This window comes from Triticum dicoccoides, chromosome 4A, assembly GCF_002162155.2.
Source record: "Triticum dicoccoides isolate Atlit2015 ecotype Zavitan chromosome 4A, WEW_v2.0, whole genome shotgun sequence".
In the NCBI taxonomy this organism is placed as follows: domain Eukaryota; kingdom Viridiplantae; phylum Streptophyta; class Magnoliopsida; order Poales; family Poaceae; genus Triticum; species Triticum dicoccoides.
This window is the reverse complement of record NC_041386.1, coordinates 543,235,592-543,244,787: the sequence shown is the minus strand read 5'-3', so window position 1 is coordinate 543,244,787 and position 9,196 is coordinate 543,235,592. Positions and strand designations below refer to the sequence as shown.

Sequence of the window (9,196 nt, the reverse complement as noted above, 5' to 3'; positions counted from 1 at the left end):
CGTATCACCTTTCGCGGAAATCGGCCGTCTGGCCATCAAAATTATAATGGCCACGTCTATGGGTTATTGTAGTGTTTAGGTAAAGCGTGTGGGCGATTCCACTGGAGTGTCAACCATGTGGGCATGTGGCGGCCTATAAATATAATGCTGCTGACTAATGTAAGCGCTAGGTGTCCCTCGACTGCAACTGTGTGTGAGATTATGAGTGTGTAATTGCGCAGAGACTTGATCCCCCTGCTCCTTATGCAGGGAACACTTCAGTCTCGCTTGTTGAATAATTCACACTCTCTGTTTTGGACTTTTGGTGCTCATATAAAATGGAAACGATGGCACTCCGGATCTATCTGACATAGTTTACTTGATGAGATTTATTTAACTTTTAGCGTTTGCTTCAGAATCCGATACTGCACATAATGTGATGTGCCTCCTTGTGTGAGGCTTACTCTGTTAGTGTATCTGATCGCTAGCACTTTTTTTTACTGAGATTCCCTATACGTTGTTTAGAAATATATGGATATACTATTTATTTTTGTGGGAACAAGATTTTTTTTGGTGACTAGTTGGAGCCAGATTTATGTGTGTGAGAAAGTGAACCAAAAACAGACACTTGTTTTTTGTTTTTGTGGGAGCTAGTTGCATTCAAAGATATGGCTTCAATGTGACCACCTTCTTTTCTTGTGGAAGTTTGATAGTCATAGAGGATCAACGGAAGTTCACATGAGATTAGCACACATCAAGGCATTGGTCAAATGGTACTCAGAGAAATGTTTTCATGGCTCTAAGCATCATTTTTTTTCATTCTTTTGTGTAAGCTGCAGAGTTTGGAGGTTGATGCTATCTATTTTTCTTCTTACAATTCATCTTTGGCAGAACAATCCTAACTGCAGCAATCAAACCTATTGCAGTAAGAAAAAAAATAGGGCATAGCCTACATACTTTGGAGAGTGTTACTATCAATTTTTCTCTTCTAATTTAGCAGCTGCTTCTAGGGTTCCAGCAAAGCACGAAGCTAACAATGATGGAGATACCTAGCATTTTCACTCCTGAAGATTGGTCCTTTGCTTTTTATGAGGGCCTTAATCAGCATCAAGATTCCACTTCCAGGGATAAGACGTATGGAGAGCTGGGGTGTGGCAATGGTTGGATATCTATTGCGCTTGCAGAGAAGTTGTCCCCTTTGAAGGTGGTTTTCTCTAGTTCTGTCAATAATTTATCTTATCGTCGTTGCTACAGAAGTGGGAGCCACATCAGTTATACATTTACTTTGCTATAATGATATACCACTTTTGGTACCTCCGAGGAAAATAATATCTACCGAGCATTTATTATTCAATTTTGAGCAAGGATCTAGTCTAATACCACACATTGTTCAAACCACGCTGAGCATTGTGTCCTTTTTTCTTGAACTGAGCAGTGTGTCCTTTAAAGCAGGAAAGAGGGAAATGGCATCCAATTAGATTTTGATCCGCACATGTCAGTCAAACAAATTAATTTGCAAGCAGCTAATTATTACCTTCATAGTCCAGCCGTTGTTTCTGTCAGAACCCAAGCTGAGCATTGTTTATTTCTTTGCAGGTCTATGGTCTGGATATTAACCCAAGGGCCATCAAGATTGCATGGATAAATCTATACTTGAATGCCCTAGACGACAATGGTCTCCCGGTCTATGATAGGGAGGGAAAAACATTGCAGGATAGAGTTGAATTCCATGAATCTGATCTTCTTTCATACTGTATAGATAACAAGATAGAACTTGATTGCATTGTTGGCTGCATACCACAGGTACGGTTAGTTATTACTGTATCATGAAAGGAAATTATAGTAGACCAGAACCGAAGGAAATTGCTTACTCTCGAAATCTGCTTTTCAGATTCTTAACCCCAATCCAGAGGCAATGTCAAAGATTATGACTGAAAATTCAAGTGAGAAGTTCTTGTACTCCTTGAGCAACTACTGTGCTCTTCAGGTAAGTAGAGATATACCTTGTTCATGATTACCACTTAAGGAAAATGTATTGACATGTGTAATGTGTTGAACTTATTCCATTCAGTTTACCTAATACCAATGGTGATTTGTCTTCATGTCGCTTCTCTAGCTGGAGTGAACTTATTTCTTGATTGCTCTTTGAAGTAACTACATTTTGTATATAACCAGATATAAGAAAAAAATGTCTTAGGAGTGTATACTATTTCCTTGTAGGCATGTGTTGCTAGCTCTGATATAATTAAATAATTTTTATAAATAATATAGGATCTGTACTGAAAACTTGGTCCCACAAGTATCATAATCAGCTTAACACTTTAACTGGATGGTTAGGAAGGACAGGACTGGCAGTCTACATTAAAAGGGCAACTAGGCTAAATGCTGGATACTAGAATAACTCTTTTGGCAGTATTCCATGTTTGAAATTCCTCACCTCGACTTCCACCTTTTGCACAACTTCATTTTTTTGCAACATATCTCTTTTGATCCCTATAAATAGAAGTTTTTGTCAGTTGCTAAGCATTTCATCATCATTTGACATGATGCACACATAGTATTAATCAAGACAATGTTTCATATGATGGCTGAATGTTCTATTCCATTTCCCTTGTGCTTATTTGTTATGTTTCTAAACTTGTTGCATCTCTTACCTCCAGGTTTTTTTTGAGGACCATTTTGGCCTCGGGTTGATTGCTCGGGCAGTTGAAGAAGGGATAGCTGTCATAAAGCCTGTGGGTATCATGATATTCAACATAGGAGGCCGACCAGGTCAAGGTGTCTGTGAACGCCTATTTCTACGCCGTGGATTCCATATCAGTAAGCTCTGGCAAACAAAAATTATGCAGGTATCAATTTTGTGAAACCAGGAAATCTTTCCATGCCAGCATTATGTTCTGGTTTTAGTAGGGCATAGATTTTCCATTTCTCACCTCATAGTTTCATATTACAATTTGATATTCTTGTTTGGGATCATCACCAACTAGTTGATAATTTTCCAGGCTGCCGACACTGATATTTCAGCTTTAGTTGAAATTGAACAAAACAGCCCACATCAATTTGAATTTTTTATGGACCTTGCCGGGGATCAGTCTGTCTCTGCACGCACAGCCCAGGCATACATGAAATCTGGTGGCCGTGTTTCACATGCTTTGTCTGTGTATAGCTGTCAACTTCACAAACCCATTCAGGTTCCTTCACACTCTCTTTAGATTTGTAAAGTAAACAATACAGTGATGGAAGTAGTACTAATTCAGACGATTTTCAGGTGAAGAAATTGTTTGAGATTCTTAAAGATGGGTTCAATGAAATCAGCAGCTCCCTTGATTTGTCCTTTGATAATGATTCGGTTGCTTCTGAAAAAATGGCCTTCCTAGTATACCTTGCTAGTTTTTTGAAAGAGAATAAGTCCAATCCTTGTGAGCCTCCATTTGGATGTTTAAACTTCCGGAATCTTGTTGCTGAATTTATGAAGAGCTACTACAACATCTCATTAACTTCTGATGTAAGGCTTCTTAGTTGTGTTCGCTTATACCAGAAATTCATAGGATCAACTTATTTGTCGCTTCTATCATGTGCTTCATATGATCCTCCTTTTTTTTCTGGTGCACCAGAATGTTGCTGTATTCCCTTCTCATGCTGTTGCCATAGAAATTTCTCTTCGACTGTTCTCACCGGCGCTTGCAATTGTGGATGAACATTTGACCAGACACTTGCCGAAGCAATGGTTAACATCCTCAGCAATTGAGGTACTCCCTGTGTGTTGCCCATGCATGCATATGCAGCTTGTGAATGTAGTGCAACACTTCTTCAAGCAACACCCAGTCTGTACTACTTAATGGTGCAATGTTCTTCTGCTTTTTTAAAAAAAATTCTTCGACAGGAATAATGGAAAAGGCATGCCTGTTAGGTGAAGAAAATATGATGATTCAAGAATGTTGATGTTAATGCTTCTTTTTTAAATTTCAGGGAAGAGAAGATTGTAACCATGGTAAAGACACAGTCATTGTAATTGCAGCACCACGCCAATCAGATTTGCTGATTGAGTTGATCAGGAAACTGAAGCCTCAGGTGGTTGTTACTGGCATGGCTAAGTTTGAGGCTATCAGCAGTGCTGCTCTAGTGAATATACTAAGTGCAACAAGAGATGTTGGTTCCCGTCTCTTCGTAGATATTTCAAAGCATCTGGAGTTGTCTAGCCCGCCAAACTCTAATGGTGTGTTGAAGTATCTTGCTGAGAACACCCTACCTTCGCATGCAGTTATACCCTGTGCTCTAGTAAAGGATCAGGTGCCTATAACTTTACCACATCAATTTTGTTCCATGGTGGATCGACCTCTCATGTCTCCTTTTAACTAAGATTTATTATGATGAGTTAAATACCTTATGTGTCTCATCCTGACGCCCTGACCCCACTGGGGGGGATGTGTATATGTGATTGATGGTTGGTCTTATACATTAAAGACGATCCTACACTGTATTTGAACTTCTCTGCATTTTTACACCTGCTTTAGAAACTTCCTAAATATTTTAATCTGCATGTGCTATACCTTATTTTGGATTATTGTGCAGGTTTATTCTGATCTGGAAGTTGGATTATTGTGCAGGTTTATTCTGATCTGGAAGTTGGTTTTGCCATAGGATGAAACTGTCTATAAGGCGTTGTCACAAACTATTGAGCTATTGGAAGGACATACTTCTGTGATCAGCCAGCAGTATTATGGCTGTCTTTTTCACGAGCTACTGGCGTTCCAAATTGACAACCGGCATGCACAGCGAGAGGTAATCGTGACGTAACTCCCCCCAGTTTTCCACTCATCCTCATGATAATGGAAAACTGTTTTGTCTAATGGTGCCAATAGTGGACATGCCTCTCAGCATAACTCAGCCATTTAGTTGGATAACGGGTACTCAGAGTGAACATCTAAATATATCAGTAGGATGACTGATTATGTTCCTTGATGTCTAACTATGAGTAATAATAATAATATGCCCTGGTATCTATGGAATATCACACTTAAAAAGAAAGGGGGCCTATGGAATATCTTTTGACCTTAATGTTTACTTTTTGGTTAGGCTTTTGATGTTTCCTTGCTCTTTTGTAGAGACAACCTGCAGAAGTGATACCTCAGAAGATGATAGGATTTTCTAATTCAGCTATGTCAACCCTGAAAGAAGCTGAATTTTTCGTTCCTGACTCCAAGGAATCTAGTATCATTCATATGGATCTAGACAGCAGCTTCTTGCCAGTACCTTCTGTGGTGAACACTTCCATTTTTGAAATTTTTGTTAGGCAGAACATCACGGATTCTGAAACTGATGTTCATTTCGGCATTAAAAAGCTGGTGAAACATTACTATGGTGGTTTCCCAGGAGACCGTTATTCTGACAGGTTAGATGGCTTCAGTATGGAAATTATCTATGGAAGCACCTGTGTTGCACTCTTCAACAAGCTTGTTCTTTGCTGCGTGCAAGAACAAGGTACCTTCTTTTTCCCTTTGGGCACCAATGGGCACTATGTCTCAGCAGCAAAGTTTATGAACGCAAACATCTCGACCATTCCAACAAATTCAGATTCAGGATTCAAGATTGAACCAATGGTTCTAAACAAAGCTCTAACTAAGGAAGAAAATTGGGACTGCTGGGTCTATATTTCTGGCCCTACAATTAACCCTTCTGGTTTCCTATACAGTGACAAAGAGATAAGAGATCTGCTTTCTATTTGTGCTATGCATGGAGCTACGGTAGTGATAGATACCTCCTTCTCTGGTCTGGAGTTCCAACCCGACCGCTGGGCTTGGAGAAATTTGGAAAGATTTTCTCATAATGTTTGCTTAGATCCCCCATTCATAGCTTTTATGCTCGGAGAGCTGTCCCTTGGGCTGACTGCGAGTGGCCTTGATTTTGGGTTTTTAATTTTCAATGACCTGTCCAACGTTGAACATAATATCGCAAACTTGAGTCAGCCACATAGCACATTGACGTACACTTTCAGAAAGCTATTGGGTCTTAAGAACAAGAGGGATCAACACTTCTCTAATCTCATCATGGAGCAAAAGGAGACACTAAAAAATCGTGCCAACCACTTGGCAAAGGTTAGCCTTTTGTAACATTCTGAACTGCCCTCTTAAATTTGTACTCCCTTCAGATCTTAGTTTCACATAGAAAGATTGGCAGAACCTTATTAGTGTAATCTGAGTAACTTGAGTTCATGTTGGCAATCATTCCATCGAAAAATCAGTTTGGTCTGTACTATTCCATAGAAATTGTAATATGGGGGCAAAAAAAAACCTCGGTCGTACCTGTCCAGGGCGACTCGACCTAAACCTAGTGCTGGCCCCAATCCCCTCCCCCCCTCGCGTCGCTGCCGGAGGATGCCGCCGGGCGAAGCCCGTGTCGACGGCAGCGGCAAGGTGCTCTCTCGTGGCGACCCAAGTTCTATGGGCGGAGGAACTCCTTGGCGGCCGCTGTGTCCCAGCCCGCGCGGGACTGGGCGAGCGGTGGCAGGCTGTGGCAGGCGGAGCTTGACAGACGGCGGTGTTCTGCGGGTCAAGCTGGTGATGGCGGCGCGGTGGCGTGCTAGGGATGATGGTCCCATCCAGATCGTGGCTGCGGCAGTGTTGGGCGGCACGGGTCACTTCCTCGCCGACTTGGTGCACGATGGTCCTTGACGCAGTGCCGGACGGATCTGGAGGGGCGGCGCGAGAGGAACCATGACAGGCTGGCGGTCGGGGGTAGCCCGGTGACTTCGGCAGCAGCGTACAGGCAGGGGGGTTCATAGGCGTGCTGCTTGGTGTCGCCGGCAGGTGTCGTTCCTGGACGCATCGTTGGTCAGAGGGATAGATCCAAGTGGGATTGGGCCTTGCTACCGGAGGTCTCTCCTCTCGGGGACATGCGATCCATCTCTATGCCAGTGATGTCCGCACAAAGGTGCTCCTTTGGTGGCGATCTCATGTTTCCGTGGTGGCAGTCTTGGATGGTGAGTGGTGTTGGCAATGCGCTTTGGCCATGTGGGTGGCGAGGTGCGCTGTGGTGGGTGATCAGTGCTAGTCGTGGGATCTGGAGTTCCTGGTTTGTTGTGGTGGGTCCCTGACGGGGAGGGGTTTGTGCCCTGTTCCCACGACGTGGTAGGGGGGTCGGGCTGAGCGAAAGCTTTGAGCCTTGGTGCCGGTGGCGGTAATGCCCGTGGGTGTTACGTTCCTCTTGGGGCGTCGCTTTGGTCCTCTCCTTGCCCTCCGACACTCAGGGTGAAATCCTCGATGGACACGGCGGCGGCGATGCTTCATGTCGTGACCCTCTTGGGGGCGTCGCCGATGAGTGTGAGTACTATGTGCTTCTTCTCGGCGACTCGTGGAGGCATTTAGTGGTGGTTTTCAGCGGTTCTGGCTAGTTTTGTCGTTTTTTGTGTTTTGATCGGTTTCTGATGATTTCCTCAATACCTTCGGTCGTATGGCTTTATTAATATATAAAGCGGGGCGGAAGCCTGTTTCGAGGAGGAAATGGTAATATGCAGTTAGCTAGACATACTTTTGCACAACTGGCTGTGAGGACCTTGAATTTGCGCGTTGTAGAGTTTGCGAGGCAATTTTTGACATGCTCTTCTTTTTTATGCAATGAAAAGACACTTGTGAGCTGTGGCTGGGATGTTCCTGGCTGTCATGGTGGTATCTCGATGCTGGCGAAACCGACAGCCTACATTGGCAAATCATTCAAGACTGAAGGTTTTGAAGGCACGCTCGATGGTTGCAACATCAGGGAAGCCATTCTTAGATCCACTGGACTGTGTATAAGCAGTAGTAAATGGACCGGGATACCGGACTACTGCCGATTCAGCTTTGCTTTAGAGAGCAGCGAATTCAACCGGGCAATGGGCTGCATAACCAGGTTCAAAGAGTTTGTTCTGGGAGTCGACATGCTCACATGAAGGATAGCTAGAGTGCTTCATCATGCTCAAACAAGTGGTTACTATTCCGTTGAAAAGCGGTAATATTTTCCTTTCTACGACAAGGTTTTGGCTGGAAGATGATTCTTTTCTTTCTGGTATCCGGTGGTTATAGTTATTTCAGATTGATTGTATAATGTCTCCTTGCCGTCGATATGATTGTTGGCACTAGTTTAGAGACTAAATCGGACTGGATCGAAAGCTTGGAGTGCAAGAAGAAGAAACAACAACTGGAGAATTGGGGAAGATTTGTGCTCAGATTGATGCTGTGTACTACTCCAAGCTTTCTAATTAACCGAGGCATGTCTTTTCCCTTGCTGACTGCTTCGTCATAGTCCTTCACCAAAAGAAGTGTCCATGCATGTAGCGCTATTTGCGTTTATTTCATTTCAAGTTGAACCACAACATGCATGCATTTTGTATACATATTACATGTAGGGTGTGGGATCACATCTGAACATGAATGCATCATGTTAGAGTGGTACAGCATGTATTTCATTTCGTGGCTATCGAACATCTAGACGAGCCACGTAACTTTCTTGCTGCACTTCTGCTTCCATGGCCAGAGCACGACGAGAACATCATCAATCGCCTGCTGCTTGGTGTGGATCCCGATGCCGTCGTCAGGGTCGCCTAGTTTGGTGGCTTCTTTGCTCCCCTCCCACACGTCGTTGTTCTGCTTCGCCAGCAGCAGAGAGCACGATATGGCCTTCCAGTTGACCACCAGCAGAGAACGGACTTGAGAAGACTTTGCAGGGTGCACCGTGGCGCATGCATTGTAGCAACTCCTTATATAGTGGAACTAGCTAGCTGCTCGGACCGGGGGGCATGCAGACTGCTCAATAGTTGCTGCATTGATGAAGCAATTCAGTTCCGATCACCTACATACTCCCACTCCGAGCTAGACACAGATGGAAGCATGGAGTAATTCCCGGCGCGGTATCCCTGCTACATATATCTGGTGCAGTTAGCGTCTTTCCATTCCATATTAATGTTAGTAACTTGAAAGTTGATGAAACTTGGATCGTTTAGCATCTTTCCTTTCCTATGGGGAAGTTTTCACCTACTGCATGCTTGAATTTAGCAATCCAAATTCTAGCGCCTGCTGGCATAGGAGGAGGCATGCAGACTGCTCAGCAGTTGCTGCATCGGTGAAGCAATTCAGTTTTTCACTCGGCCGAGACAGATGGAAGCTAGCTGCACATATTTATAGATGGAGTAGTATATATATACACCTACATACTCCCACTCCGAGCTAGACACAGATGGAGTAGT

At 43.5% G+C, this 9,196-nt stretch overlaps 1 pseudogene; it reads left to right on the top strand.

The window, feature by feature from the left end:
- The window catches only part of LOC119289094, an 8,729-nt pseudogene extending 715 nt beyond the window's left edge, over nucleotides 1-8,014 (top strand).
- The last annotated feature ends 1,182 nt before the right edge of the window (nucleotides 8,015-9,196 follow it).